Consider the following 19,380-nt stretch of genomic DNA (forward strand, 5'->3'; position numbering starts at 1 on the left):
GTGGAGGGTAGGTGTGGGGAGGATAAAATCTCAATTGTATGGCAGTGATTGTTAAACATTAAAAAATAATAAAAATAAATAAATAAATGAATGAATAAATAAATAAATAAAAACAAAAACAAAAACTGAGGTTAAGGCCTGCGGGAAGCTTATGATATAGCGTACACTCAGGATAGAAACCAGATAGTAGAAGTTCGTCTGTGTTAGCACAAACAGAAAGGCAGGGCAATTGGTCTGTGCAGCTGAAAAGCAGCAGCTGTTACCAATTATACTACTATGTCCATGAGATCCGTCTTTATTGTAAGATCATCTGGAGTCAGTAGATTAAAGAAGGGTGAGCCTGAAGTTCTGGTGTACTCTCCATATTTGGCATCTGTATTTTGGAAGTAGAATTGTGAGGGTCTAGGCATGCATGAATCATAGCAAAGAGCTTGTGAGTAATAAATCTGTGCCACAAGATCTGCAAAAAAAAAAAAAAAAAAAAAAAAGAAAAGAAAAGTTTCTCTCCCAAATGACTGACTAGTGTTTTGGCCTGTCCCTTTCTTTGTTAGTCAAGGCTGAGGGGAATTCTTATTAATTAGTAGGAAATTCCTTTTGATGATTTCCACTTGAGACAAAGGTTAATTTTATCTGAGACATCCCTAACCTGTCAAATTGTTTTGTCCCGTATGGGTGACATGATAAATGCAGTTCTGGGGAAGCTGAGCTTACAGAACTTCATTCCTATAAACAGTCCTCTCCTGAGCTGTCCTCCTAAAGACACAGAAGTACTTAGGGAACTTGTGGCTTGCTGTGTACACAGATCTTTCCTGTCTCCTAGCAGTTGAGACTAAGTGTGAGGTAAGTGTGGTAAGTGTATCTTCATCTTCAAACCTCAGAGAAAAGGATTTGGATGACAATGAATTTCTTCAGGTCTTCAACCTAACTTGGGATTCCTTTAATTGAGAAATAAAAGAAGTTTGAAAAAGTCTGTGAAAAGGGATCTGGGATTTTCTCCAGTGATTCCAGGATGGCATTGTTTCATCCCCCTCTTCTTCTGAGCATTACTATGATCCCCATCTTTTTTTTTTTTTTTTGTGCCTTGCATTCTTTTTTCTTTAAATATTACTTTTGTGTCTGTTTATATGCTCTTGTATCCCTCTGCTCAGATCAGCTTTAAGTACACCATCAGCAGAATGTACTTGGCTCTTTACCTTTCTGAATGGGGGTCTGTCTTGGGTTCCTTCCTTCTCTCTTCTCCATGCTCTAAGCTCATCCAACGTTTTTCATTCCTTCAAGCTGAAAGCTCTTCTAAGATGCCTCAATTTGACCCCACAGTATAGAAGGTTTATTGTTATTGAGATTTAGTCAATTATTCATGTGTGACCCTTCATGACCTTATTTGGGTTTTTTTTTTGGCAAATATACAAGAGTGGTCTACAATTTCCTTGCCAGTTCATTTTACAAGTGAGAAAACTGAGACAAACAAGATTAAGTGACCAGCTGGGGGTCACGTTGTAAATGTCTAAGATTGAATTTGAGCTCAGGTCCTCCTCACTCTAGGGCTAGGATTCTATCCATTACACCACTGAGCTGCCCAATATAGTATGTACTGGGCATGAAAAAACATAAAGAAAAAGGCAATAACCTAAGAGAATTTTCCTTATCCTTAAAGAAAATAGCATATAGAAATCCAAGTAAATATGGAATGTTTGCTATCTAGATTAAATATATATCACATATATAGAGGCACATATATGCATTTATATATAAATATATGTATATACATACACACACATATATTATATATAAATTATCTCTATACATAAATATACACACATGTCTGCACACAAACACACACAGACACATACACACACACTGGTTACTCGGTACCATCAGCAGCTGGGGCCCTGTAATGGAGGAGGAATTTGAAATGAGGATTTCACTCATTTAGCAATTCTGCAAGTTAGCAGAGAGTGCTTCCCAAGTCAGCTTGGCAAGGAAAGGAAGACGGGAAATTGACAGGGAACTGAATAGGCCACTTCTGCTGGAATCTAAAGTGTTTGAAAAATATGAGTGGTCTTTTTTGAATCACACAATTGTAGCATAGTTTTGTTCCATGTATGCTTCTAATTTCAGTAGGTCTTGTATCTCATTAGTCATTGAATGTCTTTTAATTTTATTTTTGTCTTGTTGGATCTAGAGGCCTTATTTTTTTTTTCTGCTGTTATCATTTCTCCTGTTGCGATTGGTTTTCCTGTTGAATTATCTGCTGATGTTCAAAGTGTTTAAATTTTCCTTTTTTCCCCCTGAGATCTTTGGTGTTTTCAGTTTTTTCTTATACTTATTTTCCTCCTTTGTCCACTTTGTGACTCTGACTCTGTGTCCTCTGATTTTGGTTTCCTTAGTGCTGACTCTTAAAGCATCTCACTCTCCTATAATATTGGATAATTCACATTTTTCCAGCTTCAGTGTCTGTCCGAAATGAGTTTTGGGTAGAAAGAAGTGACTCTCACTGGGTACAAAGCATTTCCCTCCAACTTTGTGGAATGCTTTGTAGACCCACCCCACAAATTTTGTCATGTCCTCTTTTCCTCATTTCTACATCCCAGAGATGTCATGAAGGTGCTATTCTTTTGTATATTTGCTTGCTTTTGAAATTTGTGTCTCTGTGGCTCTTTGAGAAGGAGAGCTGATGGGTATATTTCCTTTCTATTTCCCTACTTTTTATACTCATTTTTAGAGAAATTTGGCAGTAGAGAAAGCTGTCCACTTCAGTGCTGATTGTGTGGCACAAGTGGCTTTCATATTCTGAAAGGCTGAGAGTGACTGCTTGTCTGCCCTGGTTTCAGCAGACTTTTTCAGCTTGTAGTGCAGATCTCTACAGCATTCCTTTTGAATTGTGATGCCTTAAATAGTGAACAGAGCTGAAATTTCTTTTCCTTTACTGTGCAATTTCTGTATTAGAAATTTTTAAGTAATGAAGGGAAACAAAGAAAATGGTTAGTCCTTCATTTTATTTATCACATTAACCACAAATATATTCTTGATACTTAAAAAAAAAGAGTGAGAAGGGAAAGAACAGTATGAAACAAGAACCTTAATAATCATTGGAACAAATGATGCATAGAATTTAATTTTAAGTAGACTGAAAAAGAAATTAGAAAAGTTATAAGTTAGTGGATTTTTTTATACCAGTAATGCAGGACTTTTCATCACTATGATGACTATAAAATAATAAATCTACTCAATATAAATAATAAAAAGTATTATAGATGCTAAAATACTTGGGGAAATTATAGCAAAAATATGAATTAAATAATCCAGAAAATTTTGAAAAAATGGACTTTTCATTAATGTAGTATATATTGTGGAGCTAAATCAAGGTTCATATATGATGGAGAAAAGATAGAGGCCCCCCCCAAAAAAACCCGGTGTAAAGCAAGAATGAATATCATCACCACTATTATTTAGCATTGTGTTAGAAGTATAAGCTATATTAATAATTTAAAAAGAAGCTAAGGAAATAAGCATAGGCAAAAAGAAAATAAAGGTTTAATTTTTATAGATGAAATGATTATTTACTCAGTAAACCCTAAATGCCAATAAAAGATAAATGAAAGAATGAACACATTCCGGAGAATTGTAGGATATAATATAAATTGACAGAAATCATCGCTACTACCATATGTTACATACAAAACCCATCAGTCAGGGAGACCATACACTTCTAAGCTTTTGCTATGTGGTACATATCATATGTAGTTTTGGGCATGAAATGCAAGCAAAAACATTTCCTTTCCTTTCTTCTAGGAGCTTACATACTAAAGGGAAATGTAACATATAAAAGAAAATTAGAAAGAGTTTATTGAGAGGAGATATTAATGCTAATTATGAAAGTCAGAACTATATTCAGGAGGGGAATAATGGATATACATAACCCCTTCTCATTGCAAAAAGAATTTGAGGATTCCTAAAGAAAACCATTAATGGAAGAAGAGGCTGGGAAATATGGTGGAGGAATTTTCCAGTCAGAGAAGTACCAGTATATTAAGGGAATTTCCCAGATGAAAAGGAAGTTTAAGTCATGATGACAAAGAGAAGAACACAAGAGGGGAAGCAAAACACAAAATTGTTTATATCTCTGAATTTTGGATATCCATCTACAAAACTGATAATAGAAATTTAAAAAAAATTCTTCGTAAGAGAAACAGCAAATCCTCATGCCCACACTGAGTGATTATAAGAAAAATTGTATTATTTTCACGTAAATTAATTTACCATTCTTAAACATGACATTCATAAAAAGGAAAAAAAAGTTAAGAATCATAAGGGTAAAAATAAAATAAAAAAATAGAAAAAATAATCCAAATTGTACTAAAAAGAAGAGAGACAGAAAGAGACAGAGACAGAGAGACAGACAGAGAGAGAGAGAAACGGAGACAGAGAGAGAGAGGAAGAGAGAGAGAATTACATTATAAGTGAACAGATGAAGTTCTCAACAGAGAAGCAAATAATCCTAGTAACCTAGTGTTCAATAAATGCAAAGGTAAGTTACTTGAGAAAGGAAGCATAGTTTCATAATTAACCAAGGGCACAACTGCACAGCAGTCTGACAGAAAATCAGGTTTACACCAACACTTCCTGATACATCCAATCCAATTCAATACAATACAATCAACATTCATTAAGTATCTACTGTGTACGAAGCACTGGAAAGAGAATATGAAGAAAGACTGTCCCTGCCCCCAAGTGTCTAACAACATAATAAGGGTAGGGAGACAACATTCTGTAAATTATGGTTGCCAAGTATGGGAGGGAGGAAAGCAGGTTGATGGAGAGAGGAGGAAGGAAAATAGAACAACAGGGCGCATCTTATTCTGTGGAGTTGAACTCAGGCAGAGCAGCAGATTCAGAGAGGAATGAATCATAAAGTCTTGATTCTACTCTATATAAAGGAAGGCATTGGGAGGAGCTTGGCCTGCTACCCTCAACCCACCAATCAGAGGGGACAGGAGGCTGAGAAGGCCATGTCAGCCATGCTTGAATTAGGTGTAGGGTGATGAGATTAGAAGTGAGAAGCACAAACTGGAAAGGGCATCACATTCCATGAAGTTGAAACCAGATAGAGCAACAGACGCAGAGTAGAATGTGTACATAATGGAATAAATGCCTGTATCTGGTCCAAGTGGATGCATTTTCTAAATATGAAAAGCCACATTATAAACAAGTTAGAGGAACAATTAAGAAATTTTCTTTAAAATCAGTGAATAAGAGAAGAGATCATGAAAAAGACAATAGGGAGAGAGGAAAACAAGATAAAATGCACAATTTTGAGTACATTAAATTGAAATGTTTTAGAGAAAACAATTTAATAAGATGAAAATTAGAAAGGAAATAGGTAAATGGAGAAAGGTTTTTACAGCATTTCTCTGATTAAGTCTCATATCAAAGACAAGGCACTGATACAAATTGATAAGATAAATCCATTTAACAGTATATATACTTTAAATTATAATAGGCATATTTCAAAAGCCCAAATCCAAAGAATGGACAACTACATGGACAAATGATCTAAATCATTAATGACTAAAAAAGTATAAATTAAAAGTATTTAGTTTCAACCTCAAACTTCTCAGGGTGGCTATTAGGATGAAGGAAAATGTTGGAGACGCTATAGAAAAGAAGAAAAGTAATGTAAAGATGGTAGAGATGTGAATGTGTATTCATTCATAAGCATACATTTACACATATAGATATAGATATAGATATTCATGAAAATGAAGGATGAATACAAACAAAACAAAACAAATATGTATGTATAATTTAATGAAGGTAGGAGGGGGAGTATATTTTCCTTTAACTTTCAGAGTTCATTTTTGTTACTGCCTTTATCAGTTCCAAAATGTCTGATAGTTGTTTTCTCTGTAATTTAGTTGTACAAATTTTCTTCCCATTCTGCTAATTTTGCTCTGTACATGAATGTGTTCAAAATTTCTTCAGAAACTTTTATGTTTCTATAAAGACACACTTATATTACGCACTTTTCTATAGACACACTTTATATATTATATAATTAGTAATAACATACATAATATGTATTTATGTGCACACCAACAGATAGAAATATCTTTAAAACAATCACTTCAGAAGTAAGTTGGTAAAGAAATACTAAATCATTTTTTCTCTGTACATTGTAGATGGAAATGGCAAAATGTAATAATCATGACTGATTGGTTCAAGTGACAGATGTCTTGCTCAAAGGCATAGATTTGTGTGATGATAGATTTCAGACTTTAAGAGTTCCTGACTTCACATTCTCAATCTAGTGGTCTCTCTGTCATCAACATCTTCTAGTACATTACCTTCTATATTATTGGGATTATTATAATTTAACTCTTTCCCTGAAGAAAAACTCAACCAATGTTTCAAAAGACTCTATAAAGGAAGAGGCAAAGAAAACATTAAAAACTTTCCTATCAATACAGTCTTTCTGAATATCCATCTGCCAGTAATAAAAGACACATTCTCCATAGTTTTTTCTCTTTTTGAGTGAACAACAACTGTATTGGACATGGAAAGTCTCTCCCTCATTCAGGAAATATCTTCTACACTTTGATACTTCTGATTGAGCACAATCAACTGGTTTGGATTGCTATGTACTCCCACTAACACAAAGAAAATGATTTCTAAGGACATAACACTGGGGCTCTTTTTTCTGGTACAGACTGGATTTGGGGTGGTTGGGAATGCCTTCCTCTTAGGCTTCTATACCATCATGATGATTGGTTCCAGGATGAGGCCCCTTGACTTGTTTCTTTGTCACTTGTCCCTTGTCAATGAGTTGGTACTTCTCTCCAAAGGTATTCCTCATACAATGGCTATTTTGGGGTTCACCAATATCTTGGATAATGTGGGATGTAAATTTGTCTTTTACTTTCACAAGGTGGCCCAGGACCTTTCACTTTGTACCACCTGCCTCCTCAGTGGCTCCAAGCCATCACTTTAAGTCCTAGAAGCTCCTGGTGGGCAAAAGTTCAAGTTCAAGCTCCAAAGTGCTTTGTCCCATTGTTTCTGTTCTGTTGGGCCTTGCATCTACTGAAAAATGTCATGATTCCAGTATCTATGAAAGATCCAATGGAAAGCAAAAATATTACTGAAGTACAGGATTACATATATTGTGCTGCTGCATTTCCATTTTTATTTAATATTGCAACAAGTATACTCATAATCTCTTTTCCTGATTTTTTTTTTGTATAAAATTAATGGTAGGAACCAGTGGATATGTGATTTTCATCCTGTACAGACATCATCAGAGAGTCCGGTACATTCATGGCAACAGTCTCAAACCTAGTGGTTCCCCTGAGACTAGAGCAACACAAACAATCCTGTTGCTGGTCCTCCTATTTGTCTCCTTTTACTCTCTGAATTTCATCTTAATGTTATATATCCACAATGGAAAATCTTCCTGGCTTGTTCACATCTCCACTTTTGTGGCTGCCTGTTTTCCAGCTTTTAGTTCCTTTGTTTTAATAGTCAGTGACTCCCATGTCAATAAGTACTTCTTCACACTCTGGGGAAAGATGATGATGCAGTTCTGATATAACTTGAGAGTTTCACCTTGACTTTATCAAAATGGCTAATATAACAAAAGGGGAAAATGATTACCATTTCTTGGGATGTAGCAAAACAGAAATAGTAATTCAATCTAGGAGCTATGGATCCATTTGGCTATATTCGAAAGAAATTTGGAACTGCATCCCCCAAATAACTTAGTTGTGCATACCATTTGACCTTTCAATACCAATATTAGGCTTATGTCCCAAAGAGATGGTAAAGAAACTTATCTGTACACAAATATACCTAGGAACTCATTCCAAAGTAATCCCAGACTGGAAACTAAAAGTATTTCCTTCTATTGGAGAAATGCCTAAAAACTACATAATATTTATGTAACCACTATATCATTTATCATGTCATAAGGATAGTCCATTAGAAATCCATTAGTTTTCAATGTCTTTCCTAAAATGAGCCCTATCCCACCCCTCTGCTATTAAAATACAATAATTCAGACCTGCCTTGACCAGAATAGAGTGTACAAGACTTAATCATCTCTTGTTTTGTTTCTCATGCTTCTCCTAATGAAGCCTAAATTCATATTGTTTTTTTCTGATATGTGACATTATTGACCCATAATGACTTTCACACTCAGATATTTTTCATATGAAATGTTGTGTATCCATGTTTTCCTCTTCTGTCACTTGGGCCCTTAGTTTTTTCATTTTTTAAATTTCACTTTGGCATAGGAATAACCATCTCTCTTGGCTCTGACTATGAAGGTAAGTATTGTCTAGTCTGTATTGAACCTGTCCCTAATGAATCTGTGCAGTCAAGGTCTTCTCCTGACTGTTGTTCAGTGAGCCATGAAGAGGACATTGGTAAGGTAAATATTAAGGTTATCTCATATATAATGAATAAGTTATTTAAAATCATCCTAAAGTAGATTCTGCACACACACACACACACACACACACACACACACACACACACACACATCAAAACAAGGGAGTAAGGATGCAATGCAGAAGTGACTAGAAGAATATACTTAACTGATGGCACAGACTTCAGGTTACAAAAGAAACTCGCTTAAAGATTGAACAAAGCTTATTTGTGTTTTCACAGCCTCTTACAATATGGCTTAAGTGAAGAAGCAAAAAAGGCATTGACCAACCTAAAATCAAAGAAATCTTTTCTGAATATTATGTAAGAATATGAAGATGGTCAGCAGCTCTCTATGATGGGAAAGGAGAAGACTCACAATGGCCCTGACCCTTTTCCCTGGGTAAGTGGCTTTGAACAAGTCACTTTTCCTTAAGAGTAATGATTTTCTTACCCGTAATATAAGATGATTGAACTAGATAGTCTTTAAGGAAGTCCTACTGTTCAGGCAATTGGCTGCCTAAAATGACATACCTCCTCCTTTTTGACAGAGCTTCCCCTAATGCAATTACTGTCCTGAAAGTCTCCTCTACCCACATTTTCCTGGGTGAATAATGAAAAACCATAGAGGACCACTCCTGCTGCTGAAGATTGAAAATAAATTACTCCAAATCACAGGTTGTCTGAGATTAGAGGTTTCTTCCATTGCAGGAATTTCCAGGCACCTTCATAACACCCCTGATCTATGAAATACTCTCATCAATACATACCTCTCTTTTCCTGTGTCAGCAAATTTGTTTCTCACTAGATATATCTCTGTGATTCAGATTCATTCAGCTAAGTTGGAAACCCCTATTTTAGGACAGACTTCATTCCCAGCCCTTCCCTGATTCAACTCAATTTCTGTCCATCTCTGCCCTCCCCTTTATGTATCACCCTTTGGAATCCATTGTTAACAAATTCCATTTTGCCTTAGTTATCTTCCTTTCATACTGTCCATTTTCTGAAATTCTCCTCAAAGATACTTCATCTCTCAGCAGCCTCTCCAGTGCTGGATGATCGTTTTCTCAAAATTTATAATACCCAGAGTGCCACTTTTCAAACCTTCATTCACAAACCTCTCCTCTCTTCAGATTCACCTCATCTGTCCATTATACTGTCTGTATGCTTTTTCTTTTCTTTTCTTTTTCTTTTGGAGTAACCAACCTCTAAGTTACTCTTCCTCCTTTCTTTTGGAGTTCAGTATCTGGCTCACAGTCTTCTCCACTCTATCCCAATGAGCCCTCTGGCCTTCTAGTTCATTACCACCCTTAGTTACCTTAATGCCCAGCTCTGCTCTACTTCAGCCACCCACAAAGCTGGTCAAAACTCAGACCTCATAACTACTCAAAACTCTTCCTTCCCCAGAACACTGAAATTATCTTCTAATTATAATTTTCTGTGGTATCTATCAGTACTCTTAAATGTATTCTTTGCCCTCAAAACAAGCTCCAAGCTTATGTGGTAAAGGAAAAAGAGTGTTCGATCTGAAGTATAACGATCTGAGTTCAATTTCTGCCTTGTTCCCCACGACATGTTTGATTACAGGAAAGATTTAATCAGTATAGACAGAAGCATCTCCTGTTTTGTATTTAAAAGAAGTATTTCAGTGCAATTAATAACCTTATAGTAGAAAAACTTATAGAATATTTTGTGTTACCTTGAAAGGAAAGTCAATTTTGCTGAGGCTTTTATTTAATTTGTGAAGTATGTCCTGAGTTGTGAACATGTTTTACTGTATGGAACTCATTCGATTTTTAGTGTTTACTCTATGTAGTTTGGAATTATTTTGTTTATTTACACATCCCAGGAACTATCACTAAAGTTGGAGTATTATTAGCATCTTTTAAATTACTTCAATTTGTGTAATAGTTAGTTACACAGAGTTTTGTTACCTATGTTTTAATGTAAGGATTAGATACTTATCAGCCTCTACACCTTTTGAGGTGGGAATTGAAATGAATTAAACTTCAATATAATTAAATTACAGTTGTGTGTAATTAAAGTGGAAAACTTTGAATTGAAGATGTTTTTGAAAAACTGACAAGATCATACAATTATGTCTGAAATTTAAAAGAATTGTAGAGAACAAAAGGCCTTCAGAATTCTGCCTTCTATGGTATTTTGAAATATTTAGCTTTTGCATTTTTTGTTGGTATGTAAATTTCTTAAATCTATCAATGTTATAATGTTACATCACAGAACATTTAAAGATAATGGAATCAATATCAATTCATTTTAATAATTGTTCCCTAATTACATGTAAAATAATATTTACGATTTAAAAAAATTTAGTTTCAAAATTTGTCCCTCTTTTGTCCCTCCACTATGCTCACCCTGAGATGCTGTCTAATATGTTTTATACATGTACAATCATGTATAACATATTCACATATTAGTTATTTTGTGGAAGAAACCTTGAAAAAAGAATAATAAAGAAAGAAAGGAAGAAAGAATGAAGAAAGGAAAGAAAGAAGAAAGCAACAAGGAAGAAAGAAAACAAGAGGAAGAAAGAAAAACAATATGTCTACATTCAGTCACCATCAATTCTTTCTCTGAGGACAGATAGCATTTTTCAAAATGAATCATCTGGAATTGTCTTGAATCAACATAATGCTGAGAATGGCTAAGTCATTCACAGTTGTTCTTCATACAATGTTGCTGTTATTTTGAAAAATGTTCTCCTAGGTCTGCTCACTTCACCCTGCATTAATTCATGTAAATCTTTTCATGTTTTTTTGTTTTCTGAAATTATTCTTTTTACCATTTTTTTATAACAAAGTAGTACTCAGTAAATCACATCACAACTTTTTCAGTCATTCCCCAAATAATGGTTATTCTTATAATATCTAATTCTTTGCCATCATAAAAGGAGCTACAATAAAGACCCTTGTACAAAGAGTTCCTTTCCTCTTTTCTTTTAATCTCTTTGGGATGCACATCTAGTAGTGGTTGTATTGGATCAAAAGTTACCCAAAATCTTACAACTTTTTGAGAATATTTGCAAAATGATCCCCAGAATGGTTGGATAAATTCACAACTCTACTAACAATGCATTACTCTCCTAATTTTTCCAAATTTCCAACATTCATCAATTTCCTTTTCGGCCATATTAGCCAATATTATGGGTAAAGTGATACCTGAAATTTGTTTTAATTTGCATTTATCTAAACAATAATGCTTTAGAACCTTTCTTTATATGACTGAAGATAACTTTGTTTTTGTCATCTGAAAATTGCCTATTCATATCCTTTGATCCATTTTGAATTGGGGAATGACTTGTATTCTTATAGATATGACTCAGTTTTCTATGTATCTGAGAGATGAGACTGTTTTCTGATATATTTAATGTAGAAAAATTTTCCCAGTTTCCGCAAAACTTTTAAAATTTCATGTAATCAAAATTATCGAAACTGACAATGTTATGTACAGATGCTAGTTGAAAGACTTGAGAGCAGTTTATATCAAGGAAACAATCATCATGTACACAAACACAACTTGTCAATAGACAATTTAGTAAAACAGCAAATCAATATAATCTACATTAATTACAATTGTTCCTTAGCTTTGAAATGTGCTAATATCCAATCAAATGTAGTGCAGCTAAGAGTTTGATGTTAGTAACAGAGGGCATACCGTTGGTATGTATGAATCTCATTGTGCCAATCAGATTCTCTTTCCCTCAGTTATTCTGGGAAGGTTGATGATGAGAACAAATTAGTGATTGTGAAATACAAGACACAATACAAACCATAAAATGAAATTCTCTAAAGAGTGGCTGCAACTGTTTAACACAATTCTAGAAGTTGTATCTGTGCAATGGAGCACTGGATTGGTCTATAACTGAATCTTATGGATGATACAAGGAAGCAGTTAATGGTGCCCTCCAAATTTTATGCCTTGACCATGAAGGCATTACATGATGACGTTGGTTAGTCAGGTCAAGAGAAGATGCAAACTATTCAACAAAAAATATTACTAATCTAACATAATGAATGAAAGGCATAATAAATGTACAGAGTGCATGCAATAAGTCCAAAGGACAGTTTTCCCACGTTGTGCCATGTACTTGGTCAACCTAAACACTAACCATCTCTTGGAGGGGTAGCTTGGTGGCACAGTTGATAGAGTACTGAGCATGGAGTTAGGAGACCCTGAGTTCAAATCCAACCTCAAATACTTAGTAGATGTGTTACTCTGAGGAACCCATAAAAACGCAATTACTAAGAGTTAGGCATGAGTGGAAGATGTAAGAACAACAACAATTCTTGGAGTTTATTTAAATTGATGAGATTTTTTTTCTCTTCACGAGATAGTAAACCCATGAATTATATTCTAGAAGTGACTGATAATTTGACTCATTCTATACAGTAAGAAAGTAGAAGTTTACTACCATAGCTAAGATGTGGGAAAAATATTTCAATACATGACTTAACAGTCAAAATTCACTCTGATCCAAGTAGAGATTTGAAAAGCAAATTAGTCATTGAGACGTTGGTTTTGGAAGAAAACAAAAAATCTACAATAACCCCTTCTGCTCAAGGAGATCTACAGCCTGTTCATTGCAACCCGAATTTACTAGGAATAGGAAAAACTTTAAAATTTGAGCAGATGTCAATATGTATCACTTTTTCAAAGTTTTTTTCAGTAATTCCTTTTTCCTTGTGTAATTACATAAAGCAATATTTTGAGGAAATTCTTTCCCTAACAATAGGGAGTTTTGTTTTAAAATTTTCTTTGTTTGTAAATGCCTTTGCAATTTTCCCAAGGCCTTGGATTTAAATTGAAAATATGGTAATATAAATCATTCTTTGAGTTAAGAATACTAGGGTTAACATAAATTGAAGATGGCTATTTTTATATTTCTGTTTCTCCTGAATTGGTACGTTGGTAACCATAGTAGTATCACAGATGTTTGTCATCATCAGAGTATAGGTTCTTAACATTTTGTTTTAATTTCACAATTAAACTGAATATTCATACTAAGCACTGGTACAAAAATAATATAGTGTGGAAAAGCACTAAAAATAGAAATGGATACTAATTATTTAACAATTTTTACATTCTGTCAAGATGGATCAGCAAATAATTCTGCATTATGAAAATTTAATAAGAAGCTAGAGGGAGGATGAATATGAGGGGGTGCTAAATGAACAATTTTGTATCACTTTTAAAACATTTATTCACAGAATGAAGCAGACCATATTCTTTTGTATTATGTTTTGTTTTGTTTTATGATTTCTCCCATTCATTTTAATTTTTATATGCTACATGATTAAGGTGAAAACATATTTAATAGGAATGTATGTGTAGAACCTATATAAAGTATATGCTATCTCAGGGAGGGAACAGGGAGGGGGGGAAATCTAAAATATATGGAAGTGATTGCAAAACATTGAAAACAAATAAAATAATTTAGTTAGAAAACATAAAATTAATAAAAACAACTTTAGAAATACTATATAACATAAAGATAGAGTAATAACCCAACCAATAAACTTCAGATGATATGTTGCATTTCTAAACGATAAATGACTTCAAAGTTATCAGGTATTGAACCAGTTCCTTAAATGAGAAGGATAATAATAATGATGTGTCTAACATATGCCAGTCGTTGTGTTAAGTACTTTACAATGATGGGATTTCCTATGATCTCCCTGGGAAGTGAATTTCACTACCATCCCCTTACAGAAAAAAATAGCTTTCTTTGGGGCCATAAAGTTAACAAATTTCTTAATGTCAAATGACAATGTATAAATATTTTGAATATGTCTATAGAAATGTATCATATATATGTACACATTATTCATAATATTAATGTATATATAGATATATATCTAATTTTTATTGTATATATACATCTATAACTATCTATCTATCTATCTATCTATCTATCTATCTATCTATCTATCTATCTATCTATCTAATACTCCAGGTCTTTTCAAAGGAAATTTTATCCATACATTAATATATTCCCTTAATGACACATGGTTGTATATTCCTTACTATGAATAACCTTTTCTTCTACTTCCTTAAAAAAAATCTGAAGTCCTATCCACTTCAAATTTTCTGATAAAGAGATCCACTTCTTACTCCTGTTCTTCCGGGAAAGGTTTCTTTAAAGATTTTTTTTTAAACAAAATAGTTTGAAGTCATATTAGCTTAAAATGTGCTAGGACAATATTCTAAATGCTGCATTTGCCCTAGGCAATAGAGATTTCAAGAACCCCAATCAGTACTGACAAGATGTGGTCAGGTTCCCCAACAAGCAAGGACACCTGTGGAGCTTGATAATTAATTGAATCATAATAATTACAGATCACAATATTCCACATCTTTACCATAGTCAATACCCATATTCGATTCAATAAAACCCTCCCACAGATCCATCCTAAAAGGTAGATAGATATAATTCCTTCTAACTTTCAATAACTTTGTCTGTTGGTTATCAAATCAGGCTATAGATTTTCATTTTCATTCTTTTTACTTCCACTTCTTAATCTTTCAAATTCACATTGCCTCCATTTTCCTTCACATTGCAAATAAGATACAAAAAATCACATTCACTTAATTCTGTCCTGCTCTTCTGAATGCAATTTAAAGAGATTCACAGTGATCCCATTATCAGACAGAAGACTTCCACTATTTTTGCAGTTTTACACATATATTTCTTTCATTCTTTCTCTCTTTGTTTTTCTTTCTTTCTTGTTTTTCCCCAAACCTTAAACCCAGTGTACTCTGAAGCCTGTAGATTGGACAACAAGAGGCTCCTGCCCAAGCTCCACTTAATGGCTGTTCTCTGAACCCTCCTGCCTTACAGTGATTATCAATAGTAACTGTTTCTCTTTCCCTCCCAACTTGACTTAAGTTTTCTTTTCCTTTGCCCATTAAAGGTGCCATTCCCTGACTACTTCTTAATGAAGCCTATTAGCTGAATGAGCATTACCTCCAAGTGATTACCTGAAGAGGGCTTTGCTTAAAAAGGTCAAGGTTTCCCATTCATCCTGGTCTATTCCAGTCATTCTAAGGAATATCTGGCCAGTGGTTCGAGATGGACCAGGAGGAGAAGGTGAGGCTGGTAACGTTGCACAGCCCTTCCTCCCTCAAAACAAAGTCAAGTGCCAGTCATGTTATCATTTCCCTGATGTCATGGTCTTCTTTGTAAATGAGGGATGAACACAACAACCCACAACAAATTTTAGAAGTTTGCTTTGCCTGATAACTACTGTTCTGTTCTGTCATCAAAGAAATCTGTTGTCCATGAGGAATTTAGGTGTATATTAGGGAGTTTGGTGCACTATCTCCAACCATGAACTCACAGGAGTTCAGTTTCCCCTCTGAGTCTGCTAAGAATGAAACCTGTTATGCCGAATACTTTCAGGTCCTGGAAAACTCTATGAAGTCTATTTGCTATCTTTGAAGGTCTATGAACTGACCTGGTACATTTATACAAGATATGCCATCCATCTTTGCTTGTCCTTTTACAAATAAGGAGGGTATGATCTGTCCTAGCAGCCAAGGAGCCTGCTCTTCCTGCCATAATATATGTTTTCCTCAGGATGCAGTTTGTTCCAATAAATCAGCAATCTTTAATGACAGAGGGCAAAATGATATTCAAGGTATCCATCAATCACCACCTGAAAGAAATCCAAAAAGAGAAACTCCTGGGAACATTGTGGCCAAATTCCAGAGTTCAAGGAGAAAATATTGCAAGCAGCTAGAAAGAAACAATTCAAGTATTGTGGAAATACAATCAGGATAACACAAGATCTAGCAGCTTCTACATTAAGGGATTGAAGGGCATGGGATAGGATATTCCAGAAGTTAAAGGAACTAGGACTAAAACCAAGAATCACCTACCCATCAAAACTGAGTATAATACTTCAGGGGAAAAAATGGTCTTTCAATGAAATTGGGGACTTTCAAGCATTCCTGATGAAAAGACCAGAGCTGAAAAGAAAATTTTACTTTCAAACACAAGAATGCAGAGAAGTATGAAAAGGTAAACAGCAAAGAGAAGTCACAAGGGACTTACTAAAGTTGAACTGTTTACATTCCTATATGGAAAGAAAATATTTGTAACTCTTGAAACTTTTCAGTATCTGGGTAGTGGGTGGGATTACATGCACACACAGAGACAGAGAGCACAGAGCGAATTGAATAGGATGGGATCATATCTTAAAAAAATGAAATTAAGTGGTGAGAGAGAAGTATATCAGGAGGAGAAAGGGAGAACTGGAATGCAGCAAATTATCTCTCATAAAAGAGGCAAGCAAAAGACTTTTTAGTGGAGGGAAAAAGAAGGGAGGTGAGAGGAAAACATGAAGTTTACTCTCATCACATTTGACTCAAGGAAGGAATAAAATGCACTCTCATTTTGGTATGAAAACCTATCTTACAATACAGGAAAGTGGGGAAGAAGGGGATAAGCAGGGTGGGGGAGAGGATGGAAGGGAGGGCAATGGGAGGAGGCAGCAATTTGAAGTCAACACTCTTGGGGAGGGACAGGATCAAAAGAGAGAATAGAAGCAATGGGGGGCAGGATAGGATGGAGGGAAATATAGTTAGTCTTACACAATACGACTATCATGGAAGTCATTTGCAAAATTACACAGATATGGCCTATATTGAATTGCTTGCCTTACAAAGGGAATGGGTGGGGAGGGAGGGATGAAGAGAAGTTGAAACTCAAAGTATTAGGTGTTTGGCTTTGAGGCTGAAGGGCTACCCGAGCCTTTTCTTACCTGTCGTCCAGGTCTTCAGGGATCAACCGGATAAATGTGTTGAGAGAAGAGATTTTCCAGAGTCGAACAAGGGTTAGGCTTTATTCAGGATCTTAGTTACGTGTGCAGGGTGAATTCTTCCTCAGGAGAGAGGAATCCTTCTCCTCCCAAGGGGCAAAGATCTTACAGCAAGAGGATGGGAGCAGGAGAGGGGAGGGACCCTCTGCGCTCTAAGGGCCCCTCAGCGCGAAGAGCACCTTCAGGCTTTCCTGTCCCTACTTAAGCTCTCCTGCCATATAGTTTGCACGTGAATACCATGCCTGCTCTCAGCCCTTAGCTAGTCAACAACATGTGTGCTCAGACCATGGGCCAATCTCAAGGGTGGGATGCTCTCCCTAGCAAGTTTCCCACAGAGAAGAGGCAGAAATGCACGAGATAGCCCGTGTCTCACGCCTCAATTCCCAGCTGTTCCCTGGGGGGCCTCATGAGAACTCTGAGGTTTAGAAGTCCTCACCTTTACCTGCCCGAGACTGTCCACCTGAGAACTAAGCTTACACCCCCCAACAATTAGGAACAACTGTCGAGTACTGTTCTTGCTACTAGGAAATAAGAAATACAGGTAAAGGGATATAGAAAGTTATCTGGCCCTACAGGACAAAAGAGAAGATGGGGACAAGGGCAGAGAGGGATGATAGAAGAGAAAGCAGATTGGTGATAGGGGCAATTAGAATGCTCGGTGTTTTGGGGTGGGGGGAGGGGACAAAAGAGGAGAAAATTTGGAACCCAAAATTTTGTGAAAATGAATATTATAAGTTAAATAAATAAATACATTAAAAAAAAAAAAAGAACTGATGTTGAGTGAAGTGAGCAGAACCAGAACACAATATGGAGTGACCACAAAATTGTATAGTGATCAGCTTTGACAGACTTAGTTCTTCTCAGCAATGCAATGATCTAAAATGACACGAAAACATGCATGATGAAAAATGCTGTCCATATTCACAGAAAAAACTATAGAGTGTGAATGTAGATTGAAGCATAGTATTTTTCTTTTCTGTTGTTTCCCCCTTTTGTTCTGATTATTCCTTCAGAACATTTCTAATGTGGATATAGGATTAATATAATTGCACACATATAGCGTATATCAGATTGGAGACCATTTGGGAGATGGGTGGTGGGAGAAAAATTTGGAACTAATAATCTGATGAAAATGAGTGCTGAAAACAAAAAAAATCAATTAATTAATTAAATAAAAAAAAGAAAGGCTTACCAGATGAAAGAAGAACCTTATGATTTTAAAAGCTATCCAGGGCAAAGATAGACTTGGCTGCCTTGTTCTTTGCTCCTACCCAAGGTTTGAAAATCAGATGCCTCAGCCTTGTCATCATTGCTCTTCACTGCTATCTATACCTTGATCAAATCTGACAAAGGGGCCTGAATAGATCTACATATTTTAGACTAATGGCAACTTATTCTGCTCAGGACACTAATGCTTCCTCAGAGCCTGGTCTATCTAACAGTCTTACATCCCCAGTCTTATGATCCCTATATTCTATAAAAGAATTTAACATTTTGTCATTGATCACGAGTAGCCACAAAGTGGCTCTTTGCAGGAGAGTGGAGGGATCCAGAAGAATAGTCCCATTCAACATGTGATATGTGATTCAATTTGGTCTTGCAGGACAGCAAGCCCTGCAGTCCAGAGTTGTGAATTACTGTAGACATGAGGGTTTCCCTACTCATGTGTTTCATTGTTCGGCATCTATAAGTTTGCACCCACTTTTCTACATGGAACTTGCATGCATACCTGAGGGAATGTGATTCTGCATTCTAGACGGACTGTTATAATTATTGTACTTTTGTCTTGTTGTTTAACAAAAGATTCATTGTTAGGTATAAATGGTATTTATTGATTTATTGAAATGTAAAGGAAATCAATAGGGACTTTGGATCTACAATTCTAAGTAGTCAGCATATAGTACCCTTCTAAGACACATAACACTACCATACAAGAGGGCTGCCATCACAGGTTTACTCTTGATCTGGTAAGACAATAACACAGTTTTAAAGAGGTTAAAAGTCTTACTTTATTCTAATGTAGTTTTCTCAGTGAGAGCTGCTGATAATGAGAGCAGAATCTTCAACAGCATTTCCTAATCACCTTTCTCATAGGAGCTGGTGATAAGGAGAGGGCAAATAC

General features: G+C 35.5%; 1 pseudogene; it reads left to right on the forward strand.

Annotated features, from left to right (window-relative positions):
* Positions 1-6,661: 6,661 nt before the first annotated feature.
* Positions 6,662-7,580, forward strand: LOC140507508 (vomeronasal type-1 receptor 1-like; annotated as a pseudogene).
* Positions 7,581-19,380: the final 11,800 nt, after the last annotated feature.

Source organism: Notamacropus eugenii, chromosome 5 (assembly GCF_028372415.1).
Source record: "Notamacropus eugenii isolate mMacEug1 chromosome 5, mMacEug1.pri_v2, whole genome shotgun sequence".
NCBI classification, from domain to species: domain Eukaryota; kingdom Metazoa; phylum Chordata; class Mammalia; order Diprotodontia; family Macropodidae; genus Notamacropus; species Notamacropus eugenii.